Raw genomic sequence first — 23,513 nt, 5'->3', positions numbered from 1 at the left:
GCAGGCTTTTACCGTCCCCTTCACCACTCTACACTTCCTTACCATAAAGAAAGGCAACAAGCAACCCATAACCCAGAGGTCGATGGATCGAAACCATTCTCTGCTATGAGTTTTAGATTCCTTTGCGTTGCGTAACAGAAAGCCATATGCTCTCAGAGACCTCACCTGCACTTGAGGACTTGAAAAACTGCAGCAGCAAGTTCGTTTTCTAAGCAATCGTAAAAGGCTTCTCACGCTGACTGAAGGAATATTTATCCATCCATCCATCTATCTATCTATCCCTATCTATCTGTATTTCTGTCTTTCAACATTTGTGAATGTCAATGTAGCCTGCAAACTCGTGCCTTTGCGAAAGGCTAGGACGAGGCAAATCACAGCTCTGGGTGAAGCTAGCATTGACAGTCGTTGGTCTCAACTGACAACAAGTGCACACATCAGCCTGCTTCCTGAACCAGCAGGCTTTTACCGTCCCCTTCGCCACTCTACACTTCCTTACCATAAAGAAAGGCAACAAGCAACCCATAACCCAGAGGTCAATGGATCGAAACCATTCTCTGCTATGACTTTTAGATTCCTTTGCGTTGCGTAACAGAAAGCCATATGCTCTCAGAGACCTCACCTGCACTTGAGGACTTGAAAAACTGCAGCAGCAAGTTCGTTTTCTAAGCAATCGTAAAAGGCTTCTCACGCTGACTGAAGGAATACTTATCCATCCATCCATCCATCCATCTATCTGTACTTCTGTCTTTCAACATTTGTGAATGTCAATGTAGCCTGCAAACTCGTGCCCTTGCGACAGGCTAGGACAAGGCAAATCACAGCTCTGGGAGAAGCTAGCATTGACAGTCGTTGGTCTCAACTGACAACAAGTGCACACATCAGCCTGCTTCCTGAACCAGCAGGCTTTTACCGTCCCCTTCGCCACGCTACACTTCCTTACCATAAAGAAAGGCAACAAGCAGAAGGAGGCACCCAATGTGGGGCTCGAACCCACGACCCTGAGATTAAGAGTCTCATGCTCTACCGACTGAGCTAGCCGGGCCACTGCGTGGGCCGCAGCGCAATACAGCCCGCCGGAGTCTGCAAGGGGAAATGCGGCCACTTGACGGACGCATGGGCGTCCAATATGGTCCGACAATTCGTGCCTGCATTCACCATCCGGAGGCTTCGGCTCAAATCGTCTATTCTGGTCCAAAGAGTTCTTGGGAGGGTTACAGGCTGCAGTTTATGCCGAACTACGAGCGCCTGCTCGACGTGAGCACATCATTGGCACTTTTGCGTGAAGGCCAGCTCCCGCAAGTGAGCAGAGTGGCGCAGCGGAAGCGTGCTGGGCCCATAACCCAGAGGTCGATGGATCGAAACCATTCTCTGCTATGACTTTTAGATTCCTTTGCGTTGCGTAACAGAAAGCCATATGCTCTCAGAGACCTCACCTGCACTTGAGGACTTGAAAAACTGCAGCAGCAAGTTCGTTTTCTAAGCAATCGTAAAAGGCTTCTCACGCTGACTGAAGGAATATTTATCCATCCATCCATCTATCTATCTATCCCTATCTATCTGTATTTCTGTCTTTCAACATTTGTGAATGTCAATGTAGCCTGCAAACTCGTGCCTTTGCGAAAGGCTAGGACGAGGCAAATCACAGCTCTGGGAGAAGCTAGCATTGACAGTCGTTGGTCTCAACTGACAACAAGTGCACACATCAGCCTGCTTCCTGAACCAGCAGGCTTTTACCGTCCCCTTCGCCACTCTACACTTCCTTACCTTAAAGAAAGGCAACAAGCAACCCATAACCCAGAGGTCGATGGATCGAAACCATTCTCTGCTATGATTTTTAGATTCCTTTGCGTTGCGTAACAGAAAGCCATATAATCTCAGAGACCTCACCTGCACTTGAGGACTTGAAAAACTGCAGCAGCAAGTTCGTTTTCTAAGCAATCGTAAAAGGCTTCTCACGCTGACTGAAGGAATATTTATCCATCCATCCATCCATCCATCTATCTATCTGTATTTCTGTCATTCAACATTTGTGAATGTCAATGTAGCCTGCAAACTCGTGCCCTTGCGACAGGCTAGGACAAGGCAAATCACAGCTCTGGGAGAAGCTAGCATTGACAGTCGTTGGTCTCAACTGACAACAAGTGCACACATCAGCCTGCTTCCTGAACCAGCAGGCTTTTACCGTCCCCTTCGCCACTCTACACTTCCTTACCTTAAAGAAAGGCAACAAGCAACCCATAATCCAGAGGTCGATGGATCGAAACCATTCTCTACTATGACTTTTAGATTCCTTTGCGTTGCGTAACAGAAAGCCATATGCTCTCAGAGACCTCACCTGCACTTGAGGACTTGAAAAACTGCAGCAGCAAGTTCGTCTTCTAAGCAATCGTAAAAGGCTTCTCACGCTGACTGAAGGAATATTTATCCATCCATCCATCTATCTATCTATCCCTATCTATCTGTATTTCTGTCTTTCAACATTTGTGAATGTCAATGTAGCCTGCAAACTCGTGCCTTTGCGAAAGGCTAGGACGAGGCAAATCACAGCTCTGGGTGAAGCTAGCATTGACAGTCGTTGGTCTCAACTGACAACAAGTGCACACATCAGCCTGCTTCCTGAACCAGCAGGCTTTTACCGTCCCCTTCGCCACTCTACACTTCCTTACCTTAAAGAAAGGCAACAAGCAACCCATAATCCAGAGGTCGATGGATCGAAACCATTCTCTACTATGACTTTTAGATTCCTTTGCGTTGCGTAACAGAAAGCCATATGCTCTCAGAGACCTCACCTGCACTTGAGGACTTGAAAAACTGCAGCAGCAAGTTCGTCTTCTAAGCAATCGTAAAAGGCTTCTCACGCTGACTGAAGGAATATTTATCCATCCATCCATCCATCCATCTATCTATCTATCTATCCCTATCTATCTGTATTTCTGTCTTTCAACATTAGTGAATGTCAATGTAGCCTGCAAACTCATGCCCTTGCGAAAGGCTGGGACAAGGCAAATCACAGCTCTGGGAGAAGCTAGCATTGACAGTCATTGGTCTCAACTGACAACAAGTGCACACATCAGCCTGCTTCCTGAACCAGCAGGCTTTTACCGTCCCCTTCGCCACTCTACACTTCCTTACCATAAAGAAAGGCAAGAAGCAGAATGAGGCGCCCAACGTGGGGCTCGAACCCACGACCCTGAGATTAAGAGTCTCATGCTCTACCGACTGAGCTAGCCGGGCCACTGCAGGGGCCGCAGCGCAAGACAGCCTGCCGGAGTCTGCAAGGGGAAATGCGGCCACTTGACGGACGCACGGGCGTCCGATACTGTCTGACTTCCGTGCCTGCATTCACCATCCGGAGGCTTCGGCTCAAATCGTCTATTCTGGTCCAAAGAGTTCTTGGGAGGGTTACAGGCTGCAGTTCATGCCGAACTACGAGCGCCTGCTCGACGTGAGCACATCATTGGCACTTTTGCGTGAAGACCAGTTCCTGCAAGTGAGCAGAGTGCCGCAGCGGAAGCATGCTGGGCCCATAACCCAGAGGTCGATGGATCGAAACCATTCTCTGCTATGACTTTTAGATTCCTTTGCGTTGCGTAACAGAAAGCCATATACTCTCAGAGACCTCACCTGCACTTGAGGACTTGAAAAACTGCAGCAGCAAGTTCGTTTTCTAAGCAATCGTAAAAGGCTTCTCACGCTGACTGAAGGAATATTTATCCATCCATCCATCTATCTATCTATCCCTATCTATCTGTATTTCTGTCTTTCAACATTAGTGAATGTCAATGTAGCCTGCAAACTCGTGCCTTTGCGAAAGGCTAGGACGAGGCAAATCACAGCTCTGGGAGAAGCTAGCATTGACAGTCGTTGGTCTCAACTGACAACAAGTGCACACATCAGCCTGCTTCCTGAACCAGCAGGCTTTTACCGTCCCCTTCGCCATTCTACACTTCCCTACCTTAAAGAAAGGCAACAAGCAACCCATAACCCAGAGGTCGATGGATCGAAACCATTCTCTGCTATGATTTTTAGATTCCTTTGCGTTGCGTAACAGAAAGCCATATAATCTCAGAGACCTCACCTGCACTTGAGGACTTGAAAAACTGCAGCAGCAAGTTCGTTTTCTAAGCAATCGTAAAAGGCTTCTCACGCTGACTGAAGGAATATTTATCCATCCATCCATCCATCCATCTATCTATCTGTATTTCTGTCATTCAACATTTGTGAATGTCAATGTAGCCTGCAAACTCGTGCCCTTGCGACAGGCTAGGACAAGGCAAATCACAGCTCTGGGAGAAGCTAGCATTGACAGTCGTTGGTCTCAACTGACAACAAGTGCACACATCAGCCTGCTTCCTGAACCAGCAGGCTTTTACCGTCCCCTTCGCCACTCTACACTTCCTTACCATAAAGAAAGGCAACAAGCAGAAGGAAGCGCCCAACGTGGGGCTCGAACCCACGACCCTGAGATTAAGAGTCTCATGCTCTACCGACTGAGCTAGCCGGGCCACTAGGGGGGCCGCAGGGCAAGACAACCCGCCAGAGTCTGCAAGGGGAAATGCGGCCACTTGACGGACGCACGGGCGTCCGATACTTTCCGACTTCCGTGCCTGCATTCACCATCCGGAGGCTTCGGCTCAAATCGTCTATTCTGGTCCAAAGAGTTCTTGGGAGGGTTACAGGCTGCAGTTAATGCCGAACTACGAGCGCCTGCTCGACGTGAGCACATCATTGGCACTTTTGCGTGAAGGCCAGCTCCCACAAGTGAGCAGAGTGGCGCAGCGGAAGCGTGCTGGGCCCATAACCCAGAGGTCGATGGATCGAAACCATTCTCTGCTATGACTTTTAGATTCCTTTGCGTTGCGTAACAGAAAGCCATATGCTCTGAGACCTCACCTGCACTTGAGGACTTGAAAAACTGCAGCAGCAAGTTCGTTTTCTGAGCAATCGTAAAAGGCTTCTCACGCTGACTGAAGGAATATTTATCCATCCATCCATCTATCTATCTATCCCTATCTATCTGTATTTCTGTCTTTCAACATTTGTGAATGTCAATGTAGCCTGCAAACTCGTGCCTTTGCGAAAGGCTAGGACGAGGCAAATCACAGCTCTGGGTGAAGCTAGCATTGACAGTCGTTGGTCTCAACTGACAACAAGTGCACACATCAGCCTGCTTCCTGAACCAGCAGGCTTTTACCATCCCCTTCGCCACTCTACACTTCCTTACCATAAAGAAAGGCAACAAGCAACCCATAACCCAGAGGTCGATGGATCGAAACCATTCTCTGCTATGACTTTTAGATTCCTTTGCGTTGCGTAACAGAAAGCCATATGCTCTCAGAGACCTCACCTGCACTTGAGGACTTGAAAAACTGCAGCAGCAAGTTCGTTTTCTAAGCAATCATAAAAGGCTTCTCACGCTGACTGAAGGAATATTTATCCATCCATCCATCTATCTATCTATCCCTATCTATCTGTATTTCTGTCTTTCAACATTTGTGAATGTCAATGTAGCCTGCAAACTCGTGCCTTTGCGAAAGGCTAGGACGAGGCAAATCACAGCTCTGGGTGAAGCTAGCATTGACAGTCGTTGGTCTCAACTGACAACAAGTGCACACATCAGCCTGCTTCCTGAACCAGCAGGCTTTTACCGTCCCCTTCGCCACTCTACACTTCCTTACCATAAAGAAAGGCAACAAGCAGAAGGAGGCGCCCAACGTGGGGCTCGAACCCACGACCCTGAGATTAAGAGTCTCATGCTCTACCGACTGAGCTAGCCGGGCCACTGGGGGGGCCGCAGGGCAAGACAACCCGCCGGAGTCTGCAAGGGGAAATGCGGCCACTTGACGGACGCACGGGCGTCCGATACTTTCCGACTTCCGTGCCTGCATTCACCATCCGGAGGCTTCGGCTCAAATCGTCTATTCTGGTCCAAAGACTTCTTGGGAGGGTTACAGGCTGCAGTTCATGCCGAACTACGAGCGCCTGCTCGACGTGAGCACATCATTGGCACTTTTGCGTGAAGGCCAGCTCCCACAAGTGAGCAGAGTGGCACAGCGGAAGCGTGCTGGGCCCATAACCCAGAGGTCAATGGATCGAAACCATTCTCTGCTTTGACTTTTAGATTCCTTTGCGTTGCGTAACAGAAAGCCATATGCTCTCAGAGACCTCACCTGCACTTGAGGACTTGAAAAACTGCAGCAGCAAGTTCGTTTTCTAAGCAATCGTAAAAGGCTTCTCACGCTGACTGAAGGAATATTTATCCATCCATCCATCTATCTATCTATCTATCCCTATCTATCTGTATTTCTGTCTTTCAACATTTGTGAATGTCAATGTAGCCTGCAAACTCGTGCCTTTGCGAAAGGCTAGGACGAGGCAAATCACAGCTCTGGGTGAAGCTAGCATTGACAGTCGTTGGTCTCAACTGACAACAAGTGCACACATCAGCCTGCTTCCTGAACCAGCAGGCTTTTACCGTCCCCTTCACCACTCTACACTTCCTTACCATAAAGAAAGGCAACAAGCAACCCATAACCCAGAGGTCGATGGATCGAAACCATTCTCTGCTATGACTTTTAGATTCCTTTGCGTTGCGTAACAGAAAGCCATATGCTCTCAGAGACCTCACCTGCACTTGAGGACTTGAAAAACTGCAGCAGCAAGTTCGTTTTCTAAGCAATCGTAAAAGGCTTCTCACGCTGACTGAAGGAATATTTATCCATCCATCCATCTATCTATCTATCCCTATCTATCTGTATTTCTGTCTTTCAACATTTGTGAATGTCAATGTAGCCTGCAAACTCGTGCCTTTGCGAAAGGCTAGGACGAGGCAAATCACAGCTCTGGGTGAAGCTAGCATTGACAGTCGTTGGTCTCAACTGACAACAAGTGCACACATCAGCCTGCTTCCTGAACCAGCAGGCTTTTACCGTCCCCTTCGCCACTCTACACTTCCTTACCATAAAGAAAGGCAACAAGCAACCCATAACCCAGAGGTCGATGGATGGAAACCATTCTCTGCTATGACTTTTAGATTCCTTTGCGTTGCGTAACAGAAAGCCATATGCTCTCAGAGACCTCACCTGCACTTGAGGACTTGAAAAACTGCAGCAGCAAGTTCGTTTTCTAAGCAATCGTAAAAGGCTTCTCACGCTGACTGAAGGAATATTTATCCATCCATCCATCTATCTATCTATCCCTATCTATCTGTATTTCTGTCTTTCAACATTTGTGAATGTCAATGTAGCCTCCAAACTTGTGCCTTTGCGAAAGGCTAGGACGAGGCAAATCACAGCTCTGGGTGAAGCTAGCATAGACAGTCGTTGGTCTCAACTGACAACAAGTGCACACATCAGCCTGCTTCCTGAACCAGCAGGCTTTTACCGTCCCCTTCGCCACTCTACACTTCCTTACCATAAAGAAAGGCAACAAGCAACCCATAACCCAGAGGTCGATGGATCGAAACCATTCTCTGCTATGACTTTTAGATTCCTTTGCGTTGCGTAACAGAAAGCCATATACTCTCAGAGACCTCACCTGCACTTGAGGACTTGAAAAACTGCAGCAGCAAGTTCGTTTTCTAAGCAATCGTAAAAGGCTTCTCACGCTGACTGATGGAATATTTATCCATCCATCCATCTATCTATCTATCTATCTATCCCTATCTATCTGTATTTCTGTCTTTCAACATTTGTGAATGTCAATGTAGCCTGCAAACTCGTGCCTTTGCGAAAGGCTAGGACGAGGCAAATCACAGCTCTGGGTGAAGCTAGCATTGACAGTCGTTGGTCTCAACTGACAACAAGTGCACACATCAGCCTGCTTCCTGAACCAGCAGGATTTTACCGTCCCCTTCGCCACTCTACACTTCCTTACCATAAAGAAATGCAACAAGCAACCAATAACCCAGAGGTCGATGGATCGAAACCATTCTCTGCTATGACTTTTAGATTCCTTTGCGTTGCGTAACAGAAAGCCATATGCTCTCAGAGACCTCACCTGCACTTGAGGACTTGAAAAACTGCAGCAGCAAGTTCGTTTTCTAAGCAATCGTAAAAGGCTTCTCACGCTGACTGAAGGAATATTTATCCATCCATCCATCTATCTATCTATCCCTATCTATCTGTATTTCTGTCTTTCAACATTTGTGAATGTCAATGTAGCCTGCAAACTCGTGCCTTTGCGAAAGGCTAGGACGAGGCAAATCACAGCTCTGGGTGAAGCTAGCATTGACAGTCGTTGGTCTCAACTGACAACAAGTGCACACATCAGCCTGCTTCCTGAACCAGCAGGCTTTTACCGTCCCCTTTACCACTCTACACTTCCTTACCATAAAGAAAGGCAACAAGCAACCCATAACCCAGAGGTCGATGGATCGAAACCATTCTCTGCTATGACTTTTAGATTCCTTTGCGTTGCGTAACAGAAAGCCATATGCTCTCAGAGACCTCACCTGCACTTGAGGACTTGAAAAACTGCAGCAGCAAGTTCGTTTTCTAAGCAATCGTAAAAGGCTTCTCACGCTGACTGAAGGAATATTTATCCATCCATCCATCTATCTATCTATCCCTATCTATCTGTATTTCTGTCTTTCAACATTTGTGAATGTCAATGTAGCCTGCAAACTCGTGCCTTTGCGAAAGGCTAGGACGAGGCAAATCACAGCTCTGGGTGAAGCTAGCATTGACAGTCGTTGGTCTCAACTGACAACAAGTGCACACATCAGCCTGCTTCCTGAACCAGCAGGCTTTTACCGTCCCCTTCGCCACTCTACACTTCCTTACCATAAAGAAAGGCAACAAGCAACCCATAACCCAGAGGTCGATGGATCGAAACCATTCTCTGCTATGACTTTTAGATTCCTTTGCGTTGCGTAACAGAAAGCCATATGCTCTCAGAGACCTCACCTGCACTTGAGGACTTGAAAAACTGCAGCAGCAAGTTCGTTTTCTAAGCAATCGTAAAAGGCTTCTCACGCTGACTGAAGGAATATTTATCCATCCATCCATCTATCTATCTATCCCTATCTATCTGTATTTCTGTCTTTCAACATTTGTGAATGTCAATGTAGCCTGCAAACTCGTGCCTTTGCGAAAGGCTAGGACGAGGCAAATCACAGCTCTGGGTGAAGCTAGCATTGACAGTCGTTGGTCTCAACTGACAACAAGTGCACACATCAGCCTGCTTCCTGAACCAGCAGGCTTTTACCGTCCCCTTCGCCACTCTACACTTCCTTACCATAAAGAAAGGCAACAAGCAACCCATAACCCAGAGGTTGATGGATCGAAACCATTCTCTGCTATGACTTTTAGATTCCTTTGCGTTGCGTAACAGAAAGCCATATACTCTTAGAGACCTCACCTGCACTTGAGGACTTGAAAAACTGCAGCAGCAAGTTCGTTTTCTAAGCAATCGTAAAAGGCTTCTCACGCTGACTGAAGGAATATTTATCCATCCATCCATCTATCTATCTATCTATCCCTATCTATCTGTATTTCTGTCTTTCAACATTTGTGAATGTCAATGTAGCCTGCAAACTCGTGCCTTTGCGAAAGGCTAGGACGAGGCAAATCACAGCTCTGGGTGAAGCTAGCATTGACAGTCGTTGGTCTCAACTGACAACAAGTGCACACATCAGCCTGCTTCCTGAACCAGCAGGCTTTTACCGTCCCCTTCGCCACTCTACACTTCCTTACCATAAAGAAAGGCAACAAGCAACCAATATCCCAGAGGTCGATGGATCGAAACCATTCTCTGCTATGACTTTTAGATTCCTTTGCGTTGCGTAACAGAAAGCCATATACTCTCAGAGACCTCACCTGCACTTGAGGACTTGAAAAACTGCAGCAGCAAGTTCGTTTTCTAAGCAATCGTAAAAGGCTTCTCACGCTGACTGAAGAAATATTTATCCATCCATCCATCTATCTATCTATCTATCCCTATCTATCTGTATTTCTGTCTTTCAACATTTGTGAATGTCAATGTAGCCTGCAAACTCGTGCCTTTGCGAAAGGCTAGGACGAGGCAAATCACAGCTCTGGGTGAAGCTAGCATTGACAGTCGTTGGTCTCAACTGACAACAAGTGCACACATCAGCCTGCTTCCTGAACCAGCAGGCTTTTACCGTCCCCTTCGCCACTCTACACTTCCTTACCATAAAGAAAGGCAACAAGCAACCAATATCCCAGAGGTCGATGGATCGAAACCATTCTCTGCTATGACTTTTAGATTCCTTTGCGTTGCGTAACAGAAAGCCATATGCTCTCAGAGACCTCACCTGCACTTGAGGACTTGAAAAACTGCAGCAGCAAGTTCGTTTTCTAAGCAATCGTAAAAGGCTTCTCACGCTGACTGAAGGAATATTTATCCATCCATCCATCTATCTATCTATCCCTATCTATCTGTATTTCTGTCTTTCAACATTTGTGAATGTCAATGTAGCCTGCAAACTCGTGCCTTTGCGAAAGGCTAGGACGAGGCAAATCACAGCTCTGGGTGAAGCTAGCATTGACAGTCGTTGGTCTCAACTGACAACAAGTGCACACATCAGCCTGCTTCCTGAACCAGCAGGCTTTTACCGTCCCCTTCGCCACTCTACACTTCCTTACCATAAAGAAAGGCAACAAGCAACCCATAACCCAGAGGTCGATGGATCGAAACCATTCTCTGCTATGACTTTTAGATTCCTTTGCGTTGCGTTACAGAAAGCCATATACTCTCAGAGACCTCACCTGCACTTGAGGACTTGAAAAACTGCAGCAGCAAGTTCGTTTTCTAAGCAATCGTAAAAGGCTTCTCACGCTGACTGAAGGAATATTTATCCATCCATCCATCTATCTATCTATCTATCCCTATCTATCTGTATTTCTGTCTTTCAACATTTGTGAATGTCAATGTAGCCTGCAAACTCGTGCCTTTGCGAAAGGCTAGGACGAGACAAATCACAGCTCTGGGAGAAGCTAGCATTGACAGTCGTTGGTCTCAACTGACAACAAGTGCACACATCAGCCTGCTTCCTGAACCAGCAGGCTTTTACCGTCCCCTTCGCCACTCTACACTTCCTTACCATAAAGAAATGCAACAAGCAACCAATATCCCAGAGGTCGATGGATCGAAACCATTCTCTGCTATGACTTTTAGATTCCTTTGCGTTGCGTAACAGAAAGCCATATGCTCTCAGAGACCTCACCTGCACTTGAGGACTTGAAAAACTGCAGCAGCAAGTTCGTTTTCTAAGCAATCGTAAAAGGCTTCTCACGCTGACTGAAGGAATATTTATCCATCCATCCATCTATCTATCTATCCCTATCTATCTGTATTTCTGTCTTTCAACATTTGTGAATGTCAATGTAGCCTGCAAACTCGTGCCTTTGCGAAAGGCTAGGACGAGGCAAATCACAGCTCTGGGTGAAGCTAGCATTGACAGTCGTTGGTCTCAACTGACAACAAGTGCACACATCAGCCTGCTTCCTGAACCAGCAGGCTTTTACCGTCCCCTTCACCACTCTACACTTCCTTACCATAAAGAAAGGCAACAAGCAACCCATAACCCAGAGGTCGATGGATCGAAACCATTCTCTACTATGACTTTTAGATTCCTTTGCGTTGCGTAACAGAAAGCCATATGCTCTCAGAGACCTCACCTGCACTTGAGGACTTGAAAAACTGCAGCAGCAAGTTCGTTTTCTAAGCAATCGTAAAAGGCTTCTCACGCTGACTGAAGGAATATTTATCCATCCATCCATCTATCTATCTATCCCTATCTATCTGTATTTCTGTCTTTCAACATTTGTGAATGTCAATGTAGCCTGCAAACTCGTGCCTTTGCGAAAGGCTAGGACGAGGCAAATCACAGCTCTGGGTGAAGCTAGCATTGACAGTCGTTGGTCTCAACTGACAACAAGTGCACACATCAGCCTGCTTCCTGAACCAGCAGGCTTTTACCGTCCCCTTCACCACTCTACACTTCCTTACCATAAAGAAAGGCAACAAGCAACCCATGACCCAGAGGTCGATGGATCGAAACCATTCTCTGCTATGACTTTTAGATTCCTTTGCGTTGCGTAACAGAAAGCCATATGCTCTCAGAGACCTCACCTGCACTTGAGGACTTGAAAAACTGCAGCAGCAAGTTCGTTTTCTAAGCAATCGTAAAAGGCTTCTCACGCTGACTGAAGGAATATTTACCCATCCATCCATCTATCTATCTATCCCTATCTATCTGTATTTCTGTCTTTCAACATTTGTGAATGTCAATGTAGCCTGCAAACTCGTGCCTTTGCGAAAGGCTAGGACGAGGCAAATCACAGCTCTGGGTGAAGCTAGCATTGACAGTCGTTGGTCTCAACTGACAACAAGTGCACACATCAGCCTGCTTCCTGAACCAGCAGGCTTTTACCGTCCCCTTCGCCACTCTACACTTCCTTACCATAAAGAAAGGCAACAAGCAACCCATAACCCAGAGGTCGATGGATCGAAACCATTCTCTGCTATGACTTTTAGATTCCTTTGCGTTGCGTAACAGAAAGCCATATGCTCTCAGAGACCTCACCTGCACTTGAGGACTTGAAAAACTGCAGCAGCAAGTTCGTTTTCTAAGCAATCGTAAAAGGCTTCTCACGCTGACTGAAGGAATATTTATCCATCCATCCATCTATCTATCTATCCCTATCTATCTGAATTTCTGTCTTTCAACATTTGTGAATGTCAATGTAGCCTGCAAACTCGTGCCTTTGCGAAAGGCTAGGACGAGGCAAATCACAGCTCTGGGTGAAGATAGCATTGACAGTCGTTGGTCTCAACTGACAACAAGTGCACACATCAGCCTGCTTCCTGAACCAGCAGGCTTTTACCGTCCCCTTCACCACTCTACACTTCCTTACCATAAAGAAAGGCAACAAGCAACCCATAACCCAGAGGTCGATGGATCGAAACCATTCTCTGCTATGACTTTTAGATTCCTTTGCGTTGCGTAACAGAAAGCCATATACTCTCAGATACCTCACCTGCACTTGAGGACTTGAAAAACTGCAGCAGCAAGTTCGTTTTCTAAGCAATCGTAAAAGGCTTCTCACGCTGACTGAAGGAATATTTATCCATCCATCCATCTATCTATCTATCTATCCCTATCTATCTGTATTTCTGTCTTTCAACATTTGTGAATGTCAATGTAGCCTGCAAACTCGTGCCTTTGCGAAAGGCTAGGACGAGGCAAATCACAGCTCTGGGTGAAGCTAGCATTGACAGTCGTTGGTCTCAACTGACAACAAGTGCACACATCAGCCTGCTTCCTGAACCAGCAGGCTTTTACCGTCCCCTTCGCCACTCTACACTTCCTTACCATAAAGAAAGGCAACAAGCAGAAGGAGGCGCCCAACGTGGGGCTCGAACCCACGACCCTGAGATTAAGAGTCTCATGCTCTACCGACTGAGCTAGCCGGGCCACTGGGAGGGCCGCAGGGCAAGACAACCCGCCGGAGTCTGCAAGGGGAAATGCGGCCACTTGACGGACGCACGGGCGTCCGATACTTTCCGACTTCCGTGCCTGCATTCACCATCCGGAGGCTTCGGCTCAAATCGTCTATTCTGGTCCAAAGAGTTCTTGGGAGGGTTACAGGCTGCAGTTCATGCCGAACTACGAGCGCCTGCTCGACGTGAGCACATCATTGGCACTTTTGCGTGAAGGCCAGCTCCCACAAGTGAGCAGAGTGGCGCAGCGGAAGCGTGCTGGGCCCATAACCCAGAGGTCGATGGATCGAAACCATTCTCTGCTATGACTTTTAGATTCCTTTGCGTTGCGTAACAGAAAGCCATATGCTCTCAGAGACCTCACCTGCACTTGAGGACTTGAAAAACTGCAGCAGCAAGTTCGTTTTCTAAGCAATCGTAAAAGGCTTCTCACGCTGACTGAAGGAATATTTATCCATCCATCCATCTATCTATCTATCCCTATCTATCTGTATTTCTGTCTTTCAACATTTGTGAATGTCAATGTAGCCTGCAAACTCGTGCCTTTGCGAAAGGCTAGGACGAGGCAAATCACAGCTCTGGGTGAAGATAGCATTGACAGTCGTTGGTCTCAACTGACAACAAGTGCACACATCAGCCTGCTTCCTGAACCAGCAGGCTTTTACCGTCCCCTTCACCACTCTACACTTCCTTACCATAAAGAAAGGCAACAAGCAACCCATAACCCAGAGGTCGATGGATCGAAACCATTCTCTGCTATGACTTTTAGATTCCTTTGCGTTGCGTAACAGAAAGCCATATGCTCTCAGAGACCTCACCTGCACTTGAGGACTTGAAAAACTGCAGCAGCAAGTTCGTTTTCTAAGCAATCGTAAAAGGCTTCTCACGCTGACTGAAGGAATATTTATCCATCCATCCATCTATCTATCTATCCCTATCTATCTGTATTTCTGTCTTTCAACATTTGTGAATGTCAATGTAGCCTGCAAACTCGTGCCTTTGCGAAAGGCTAGGACGATGCAAATCACAGCTCTGGGTGAAGCTAGCATTGACAGTCGTTGGTCTCAACTGACAACAAGTGCACACATCAGCCTGCTTCCTGAACCAGCAGGCTTTTACCGTCCCCTTCACCACTCTACACTTCCTTACCATAAAGAAAGGCAACAAGCAACCCATAACCCAGAGGTCGATGGATCGAAACCATTCTCTGCTATGACTTTTAGATTCCTTTGCGTTGCGTAACAGAAAGCCATATGCTCTCAGAGACCTCACCTGCACTTGAGGACTTGAAAAACTGCAGCAGCAAGTTCGTTTTCTAAGCAATCGTAAAAGGCTTCTCACGCTGACTGAAGGAATATTTATCCATCCATCCATCTATCTATCTATCCCTATCTATCTGTATTTCTGTCTTTCAACATTTGTGAATGTCAATGTAGCCTGCAAACTCGTGCCTTTGCGAAAGGCTAGGACGAGGCAAATCACAGCTCTGGGTGAAGCTAGCATTGACAGTCGTTGGTCTCAACTGACAACAAGTGCACACATCAGCCTGCTTCCTGAACCAGCAGGCTTTTACCGTCCCCTTCGCCACTCTACACTTCCTTACCATAAAGAAAGGCAACAAGCAACCCATAACCCAGAGGTCGATGGATCGAAACCATTCTCTGCTATGACTTTTAGATTCCTTTGCGTTGCGTAACAGAAAGCCATATGCTCTCAGAGACCTCACCTGCACTTGAGGACTTGAAAAACTGCAGCAGCAAGTTCGTTTTCTAAGCAATCGTAAAAGGCTTCTCACGCTGACTGAAGGAATATTTATCCATCCATCCATCTATCTATCTATCCCTATCTATCTGTATTTCTGTCTTTCAACATTTGTGAATGTCAATGTAGCCTGCAAACTCGTGCCTTTGCGAAAGGCTAGGACGAGGCAAATCACAGCTCTGGGTGAAGCTAGCATTGACAGTCGTTGGTCTCAACTGACAACAAGTGCACACATCAGCCTGCTTCCTGAACCAGCAGGCTTTTACCGTCCCCTTCGCCACTCTACACTTCCTTACCATAAAGAAAGGCAACAAGCAACCCATAACCCAGAGGTCGATGGATCGAAACCATTCTCTGCTATGACTTTTAGATTCCTTTGCGTTGCGTAACAGAAAGCCATATGCTCTCAGAGACCTCACCTGCACTTGAGGACTTGAAAAACTGCAGCAGCAAGTTCGTTTTCTAAGCAATCGTAAAAGGCTTCTCACGCTGACTGAAGGAATATTTATCCATCCATCCATCTATCTATCTATCCCTATCTATCTGTATTTCTGTCTTTCAACATTTGTGAATGTCAATGTAGCCTGCAAACTCGTGCCTTTGCGAAAGGCTAGGACGAGGCAAATCACAGCTCTGGGTGAAGCTAGCATTGACAGTCGTTGGTCTCAACTGACAACAAGTGCACACATCAGCCTGCTTCCTGAACCAGCAGGCTTTTACCGTCCCCTTCACCACTCTACACTTCCTTACCATAAAGAAAGGCAACAAGCAACCCATAACCCAGAGGTCGATGGATCGAAACCATTCTCTGCTATGACTTTTAGATTCCTTTGCGTTGCGTAACAGAAAGCCATATGCTCTCAGAGACCTCACCTGCACTTGAGGACTTGAAAAACTGCAGCAGCAAGTTCGTTTTCTAAGCAATCGTAAAAGGCTTCTCACGCTGACTGAAGGAATATTTATCCATCCATCCATCTATCTATCTATCCCTATCTATCTGTATTTCTGTCTTTCAACATTTGTGAATGTCAATGTAGCCTGCAAACTCGTGCCTTTGCGAAAGGCTAGGACGAGGCAAATCACAGCTCTGGGTGAAGCTAGCATTGACAGTCGTTGGTCTCAACTGACAACAAGTGCACACATCAGCCTGCTTCCTGAACCAGCAGGCTTTTACCGTCCCCTTCGCCACTCTACACTTCCTTACCATAAAGAAAGGCAACAAGCAACCCATAACCCAGAGGTCGATGGATCGAAACCATTCTCTGCTATGACTTTTAGATTCCTTTGCGTTGCGTAACAGAAAGCCATATGCTCTCAGAGACCTCACCTGCACTTGAGGACTTGAAAAACTGCAGCAGCAAGTTCGTTTTCTAAGCAATCGTAAAAGGCTTCTCACGCTGACTGAAGGAATATTTATCCATCCATCCATCTATCTATCTATCCCTATCTATCTGTATTTCTGTCTTTCAACATTTGTGAATGTCAATGTAGCCTGCAAACTCGTGCCTTTGCGAAAGGCTAGGACGAGGCAAATCACAGCTCTGGGTGAAGCTAGCATTGACAGTCGTTGGTCTCAACTGACAACAAGTGCACACATCAGCCTGCTTCCTGAACCAGCAGGCTTTTACCGTCCCCTTCACCACTCTACACTTCCTTACCATAAAGAAAGGCAACAAGCAGAAGGAGGCGCCCAACGTGGGGCTCGAACCCACGACCCTGAGATTAAGAGTCTCATGCTCTACCGACTGAGCTAGCCGGGCCACTGGGGGGGCCGCAGGGCAAGACAACCCGCCGGAGTATGCAAGGGGAAATGCGGCCACTTGACGGACGCACGGGCGTCCGATACTTTCCGACTTCCGTGCCTGCATTCACCATCCGGAGGTTTCGGCTCAAATCGTCTATTCTGGTCCAAAGAGTTCTTGGGAGGGTTACAGGCTGCAGTTCATGCCGAACTACGAGCGCCTGCTCGACGTGAGCACATCATTGGCACTTTTGCGTGAAGGACAGCTCCTGCAAGTGAGCAGAGTGGCGCAGCGGAAGCGTGCTGGGCCCATAACCCAGAGGTCGATGGATCGAAACCATTCTCTGCTATGACTTTTAGATTCCTTTGCGTTGCGTAACAGAAAGCCATATGCTCTCAGAGACCTCACCTGCACTTGAGGACTTGAAAAACTGCAGCAGCAAGTTCGTTTTCTAAGCAATCGTAAAAGGCTTCTCACGCTGACTGAAGGAATATTTATCCATCCATCCATCTATCTATCTATCCCTATCTATCTGTATTTCTGTCTTTCAACATTTGTGAATGTCAATGTAGCCTGCAAACTCGTGCCTTTGCGAAAGGCTAGGACGAGGCAAATCACAGCTCTGGGTGAAGCTAGCATTGACAGTCGTTGGTCTCAACTGACAACAAGTGCACACATCAGCCTGCTTCCTGAACCAGCAGGCTTTTACCGTCCCCTTCACCACTCTACACTTCCTTACCATAAAGAAAGGCAACAAGCAACCCATAACCCAGAGGTCGATGGATCGAAACCATTCTCTGCTATGACTTTTAGATTCCTTTGCGTTGCGTAACAGAAAGCCATATGCTCTCAGAGACCTCACCTGCACTTGAGGACTTGAAAAACTGCAGCAGCAAGTTCGTTTTCTAAGCAATCGTAAAAGGCTTCTCACGCTGACTGAAGGAATATTTATCCATCCATCCATCTATCTATCTATCCCTATCTATCTGTATTTCTGTCTTTCAACATTTGTGAATGTCAATGTAGCCTGCAAACTCGTGCCTTTGCGAAAGGCTAGGACGAGGCAAATCACAGCTCTGGGTGAAGCTAGCATTGACAGTCGTTGGTCTCAACTGACAACAAGTGCACACATCAGCCTGCTTCCTGAACCAGCAGGCTTTTACCGTCCCCTTCACCACTCTACACTTCCTTACCATAAAGAAAGGCAACAAGCAACCCATAACCCAGAGGTCGATGGATCGAAACCATTCTATTCTATGACTTTTAGATTCCTTTGCGTTGCGTAACAGAAAGCCATATGCTCTCAGAGACCTCACCTGCACTTGAGGACTTGAAAAACTGCAGCAGCAAGTTCGTTTTCTAAGCAATCGTAAAAGGCTTCTCACGCTGACTGAAGGAATATTTATCCATCCATCCATCTATCTATCTATCCCTATCTATCTGTATTTCTGTCTTTCAACATTTGTGAATGTCAATGTAGCCTGCAAACTCGTGCCTTTGCGAAAGGCTAGGACGAGGCAAATCACAGCTCTGGGTGAAGCTAGCATTGACAGTCGTTGGTCTCAACTGACAACAAGTGCACACATCAGCCTGCTTCCTGAACCAGCAGGCTTTTACCGTCCCCTTCGCCACTCTACACTTCCTTACCATAAAGAAAGGCAACAAGCAACCCATAACCCAGAGGTCGATGGATCGAAACCATTCTCTGCTATGACTTTTAGATTCCTTTGCGTTGCGTAACAGAAAGCCATATGCTCTCAGAGACCTCACCTGCACTTGAGGACTTGAAAAACTTCAGCAGCAAGTTCGTTTTCTAAGCAATCGTAAAAGGCTTCTCACGCTGACTGAAGGAATATTTATCCATCCATCCATCTATCTATCTATCCCTATCTATCTGTATTTCTGTCTTTCAACATTTGTGAATGTCAATGTAGCCTGCAAACTCGGGCCTTTGCGAAAGGCTAGGACGATGCAAATCACAGCTCTGGGTGAAGCTAGCATTGACAGTCGTTGGTCTCAACTGACAACAAGTGCACACATCAGCCTGCTTCCTGAACCAGCAGGCTTTTACCGTCCCCTTCACCACTCTACACTTCCTTACCATAAAGAAAGGCAACAAGCAACCCATAACCCAGAGGTCGATGGATCGAAACCATTCTCTGCTATGACTTTTAGATTCCTTTGCGTTGCGTAACAGAAAGCCATATGCTCTCAGAGACCTCACCTGCACTTGAGGACTTGAAAAACTGCAGCAGCAAGTTTGTTTTCTAAGCAATCGTAAAAGGCTTCTCACGCGGACTGAAGGAATATTTATCCATCCATCCATCTATCTATCTATCCCTATCTATCTGTATTTCTGTCTTTCAACATTTGTGAATGTCAATGTAGCCTGCAAACTCGTGCCTTTGCGAAAGGCTAGGACGAGGCAAATCACAGCTCTGGGTGAAGCTAGCATTGACAGTCGTTGGTCTCAACTGACAACAAGTGCACACATCAGCCTGCTTCCTGAACCAGCAGGCTTTTACCGTCCCCTTCACCACTCTACACTTCCTTACCATAAAGAAAGGCAACAAGCAACCCATAACCCAGAGGTCGATGGATCGAAACCATTCTCTGCTATGACTTTTAGATTCCTTTGCATTGCGTAACAGAAAGCCATATGCTCTCAGAGACCTCACCTGCACTTGAGGACTTGAAAAACTGCAGCAGCAAGTTCGTTTTCTAAGCAATCGTAAAAGGCTTCTCACGCTGACTGAAGGAATATTTATCCATCCATCCATCTATCTATCTATCCCTATCTATCTGTATTTCTGTCTTTCAACATTTGTGAATGTCAATGTAGCCTGCAAACTCGTGCCTTTGCGAAAGGCTAGGACGAGGCAAATCACAGCTCTGGGTGAAGCTAGCATTGACAGTCGTTGGTCTCAACTGACAACAAGTGCACACATCAGCCTGCTTCCTGAACCAGCAGGCTTTTACCGTCCCCTTCGCCACTCTACACTTCCTTACCATAAAGAAAGGCAACAAGCAACCCATAACCCAGAGGTCGATGGATCGAAACCATTCTCTGCTATGACTTTTAGATTCCTTTGCGTTGCGTAACAGAAAGCCATATGCTCACAGAGACCTCACCTGCACTTGAGGACTTGAAAAACTGCAGCAGCAAGTTCGTTTTCTAAGCAATCGTAAAAGGCTTCTCACGCTGACTGAAGGAATATTTATCCATCCATCCATCTATCTATCTATCCCTATCTATCTGTATTTCTGTCTTTCAACATTTGTGAATGTCAATGTAGCCTGCAAACTCGTGTCTTTGCGAAAGGCTAGGACGAGGCAAATCACAGCTCTGGGTGAAGCTAGCATTGACAGTCGTTGGTCTCAACTGACAACAAGTGCACACATCAGCCTGCTTCCTGAACCAGCAGGCTTTTACCGTCCCCTTCGCCACTCTACACTTCCTTACCATAAAGAAAGGCAACAAGCAACCCATAACCCAGAGGTCGATGGATCGAAACCATTCTCTGCTATGACTTTTAGATTCCTTTGCGTTGCGTAACAGAAAGCCATATGCTCTCAGAGACCTTACCTGCACTTGAGGACTTGAAAAACTGCAGCAGCAAGTTCGTTTTCTAAGCAATCGTAAAAGGCTTCTCACGCTGACTGAAGGAATATTTATCCATCCATCCATCTATCTATCTATCCCTATCTATCTGTATTTCTGTCTTTCAACATTTGTGAATGTCAATGTAGCCTGCAAACTCGTGCCTTTGCGAAAGGCTAGGACGAGGCAAATCACAGCTCTGGGTGAAGCTAGCATTGACAGTCGTTGGTCTCAACTGACAACAAGTGCACACATCAGCCTGCTTCCTGAACCAGCAGGCTTTTACCGTCCCCTTCACCACTCTACACTTCCTTACCATAAAGAAAGGCAACAAGCAACCCATAACCCAGAGGTCGATGGATCGAAACCATTCTCTGCTATGACTTTTAGATTCCTTTGCGTTGCGTAACAGAAAGCCATATGCTCTCAGAGACCTCACCTGCACTTGAGGACTTGAAAAACTGCAGCAGCAAGTTCGTTTTCTAAGCAATCGTAAAAGGCTTCTCACGCTGACTGAAGGAATATTTATCCATCCATCCATCTATCTATCTATCCCTATCAACTGTATTTCTGTCTTTCAACATTTGTGAATGTCAATGTAGCCTGCAAACTCGTGCCTTTGCGAAAGGCTAGGACGAGGCAAATCACAGCTCTGGGTGAAGCTAGCATTGACAGTCGTTGGTCTCAACTGACAACAAGTGCACACATCAGCCTGATTCCTGAACCAGCAGGCTTTTACCGTCCCCTTCGCCACTCTACACTTCCTTACCATAAAGAAAGGCAACAAGCAACCCATAACCCAGAGGTCGATGGATCGAAACCATTCTCTGCTATGACTTTTAGATTCCTTTGCGTTGCGTAACAGAAAGCCATATGCTCTCAGAGACCTCACCTGCACTTGAGGACTTGAAAAACTGCAGCAGCAAGTTCGTTTTCTAAGCAATCGTAAAAGGCTTCTCACGCTGACTGAAGGAATATTTATCCATCCATCCATCTATCTATCTATCCCTATCTATCTGTATTTCTGTCTTTCAACATTTGTGAATGTCAATGTAGCCTGCAAACTCGTGCCTTTGCGATAGGCTAGGACGAGGCAAATCACAGCTCTGGGTGAAGCTAGCATTGACAGTCGTTGGTCTCAACTGACAACAAGTGCACACATCAGCCTGCTTCCTGAACCAGCAGGCTTTTACCGTCCCCTTCACCACTCTACACTTCCTTACCATAAAGAAAGGCAACAAGCAGAAGGAGGCGCCCAACGTGGGGCTCGAACCCACGACCCTGAGATTAAGAGTCTCATGCTCTACCGACTGAGCTAGCCGGGCCACTGGGGGGGCCGCAGGGCAAGACAACCCGCCGGAGTCTGCAAGGGGAAATGCGGCCACTTGACGGACGCACGGGCGTCCGATACTTTCCGACTTCCGTGCCTGCATTCACCATCCGGAGGTTTCGGCTCAAATCGTCTATTCTGGTCCAAAGAGTTCTTGGGAGGGTTACAGGCTGCAGTTCATGCCGAACTACGAGCGCCTGCTCGACGTGAGCACATCATTGGCACTTTTGCGTGAAGGACAGCTCCCGCAAGTGAGCAGAGTGGCGCAGCGGAAGCGTGCTGGGCCCATAACCCAGAGGTCGATGGATCGAAACCATTCTCTGCTATGACTTTTAGATTCCTTTGCGTTGCGTAACAGAAAGCCATATGCTCTCAGAGACCTCACCTGCACTTGAGGACTTGAAAAACTGCAGCAGCAAGTTCGTTTTCTAAGCAATCGTAAAAGGCTTCTCACGCTGACTGAAGGAATATTTATCCATCCATCCATCTATCTATCTATCCCTATCTATCTGTATTTCTGTCTTTCAACATTTGTGAATGTCAATGTAACCTGCAAACTCGTGCCTTTGCGAAAGGCTAGGACGAGGCAAATCTCAGCTCTGGGTGAAGCTAGCATTGACAGTCGTTGGTCTCAACTGACAACAAGTGCACACATCAGCCTGCTTCCTGAACCAGCAGGCTTTTACCGTCCCCTTCACCACTCTACACTTCCTTACCATAAAGAAAGGCAACAAGCAACCCATAACCCAGAGGTCGATGGATCGAAACCATTCTCTGCTATGACTTTTAGATTCCTTTGCGTTGCGTAACAGAAAGCCATATGCTCTCAGAGACCTCACCTGCACTTGAGGACTTGAAAAACTGCAGCAGCAAGTTCGTTTTCTAAGCAATCGTAAAAGGCTTCTCACGCTGACTGAAGGAATATTTATCCATCCATCCATCTATCTATCTATCCCTATCTATCTGTATTTCTGTCTTTCAACATTTGTGAATGTCAATGTAGCCTGCAAACTCGTGCCTTTGCGAAAGGCTAGGACGAGGCAAATCACAGCTCTGGGTGAAGCTAGCATTGACAGTCGTTGGTCTCAACTGACAACAAGTGCACACATCAGCCTGCTTCCTGAACCAGCAGGCTTTTACCGTCCCCTTCACCACTCTACACTTCCTTACCATAAAGAAAGGCAACAAGCAACCCATAACCCAGAGGTCGATGGATCGAAACCATTCTCTGCTATGACTTTTAGATTCCTTTGCGTTGCGTAACAGAAAGCCATATGCTCTCAGAGACCTCACCTGCACTTGAGGACTTGAAAAACTGCAGCAGCAAGTTCGTTTTCTAAGCAATCGTAAAAGGCTTCTCACGCTGACTGAAGGAATATTTATCCATCCATCCATCTATCTATCTATCCCTATCTATCTGTATTTCTGTCTTTCAACATTTGTGAATGTCAATGTAACCTGCAAACTCGTGCCTTTGCGAAAGGCTAGGACGAGGCAAATCTCAGCTCTGGGTGAAGCTAGCATTGACAGTCGTTGGTCTCAACTGACAACAAGTGCACACATCAGCCTGCTTCCTGAACCAGCAGGCTTTTACCGTCCCCTTCACCACTCT

The 23,513-nt window shown here is 46.8% G+C and overlaps 12 non-coding genes across 12 annotated transcripts; 5 read left to right on the top strand and 7 right to left on the bottom strand.

Moving 5' to 3' along the window:
* Positions 1–969: 969 nt before the first annotated feature.
* Positions 970–1,042, bottom strand: trnak-cuu (transfer RNA lysine (anticodon CUU)). Its single transcript has one exon. It is a non-coding gene; the product is annotated as a tRNA-Lys (tRNA).
* Positions 1,043–1,302: 260 nt separating this feature from the next.
* Positions 1,303–1,374, top strand: trnam-cau (transfer RNA methionine (anticodon CAU)). Its single transcript has one exon. It is a non-coding gene; the product is annotated as a tRNA-Met (tRNA).
* A 1,787-nt stretch (positions 1,375–3,161) lies between these two features.
* Positions 3,162–3,234, bottom strand: trnak-cuu (transfer RNA lysine (anticodon CUU)). The gene has a single exon. It is a non-coding gene; the product is annotated as a tRNA-Lys (tRNA).
* Positions 3,235–4,432: 1,198 nt separating this feature from the next.
* trnak-cuu (transfer RNA lysine (anticodon CUU)) lies at positions 4,433–4,505 on the bottom strand. Its single transcript has one exon. It is a non-coding gene; the product is annotated as a tRNA-Lys (tRNA).
* A 259-nt stretch (positions 4,506–4,764) lies between these two features.
* trnam-cau (transfer RNA methionine (anticodon CAU)) lies at positions 4,765–4,836 on the top strand. Its single transcript has one exon. It is a non-coding gene; the product is annotated as a tRNA-Met (tRNA).
* Positions 4,837–5,707: 871 nt separating this feature from the next.
* trnak-cuu (transfer RNA lysine (anticodon CUU)) lies at positions 5,708–5,780 on the bottom strand. The gene has a single exon. It is a non-coding gene; the product is annotated as a tRNA-Lys (tRNA).
* A 7,588-nt stretch (positions 5,781–13,368) lies between these two features.
* trnak-cuu (transfer RNA lysine (anticodon CUU)) lies at positions 13,369–13,441 on the bottom strand. Its single transcript has one exon. It is a non-coding gene; the product is annotated as a tRNA-Lys (tRNA).
* Positions 13,442–13,700: 259 nt separating this feature from the next.
* Positions 13,701–13,772, top strand: trnam-cau (transfer RNA methionine (anticodon CAU)). Its single transcript has one exon. It is a non-coding gene; the product is annotated as a tRNA-Met (tRNA).
* Positions 13,773–16,915: 3,143 nt separating this feature from the next.
* Positions 16,916–16,988, bottom strand: trnak-cuu (transfer RNA lysine (anticodon CUU)). The gene has a single exon. It is a non-coding gene; the product is annotated as a tRNA-Lys (tRNA).
* Positions 16,989–17,247: 259 nt separating this feature from the next.
* On the top strand, positions 17,248–17,319 carry trnam-cau (transfer RNA methionine (anticodon CAU)). The gene has a single exon. It is a non-coding gene; the product is annotated as a tRNA-Met (tRNA).
* Positions 17,320–21,823: 4,504 nt separating this feature from the next.
* Positions 21,824–21,896, bottom strand: trnak-cuu (transfer RNA lysine (anticodon CUU)). The gene has a single exon. It is a non-coding gene; the product is annotated as a tRNA-Lys (tRNA).
* A 259-nt stretch (positions 21,897–22,155) lies between these two features.
* trnam-cau (transfer RNA methionine (anticodon CAU)) lies at positions 22,156–22,227 on the top strand. Its single transcript has one exon. It is a non-coding gene; the product is annotated as a tRNA-Met (tRNA).
* Positions 22,228–23,513: the final 1,286 nt, after the last annotated feature.

Source organism: Amia ocellicauda, chromosome 12 (assembly GCF_036373705.1).
Source record: "Amia ocellicauda isolate fAmiCal2 chromosome 12, fAmiCal2.hap1, whole genome shotgun sequence".
NCBI classification, from domain to species: domain Eukaryota; kingdom Metazoa; phylum Chordata; class Actinopteri; order Amiiformes; family Amiidae; genus Amia; species Amia ocellicauda.
This window is presented reverse-complemented; position numbering and strand designations above follow the sequence as displayed.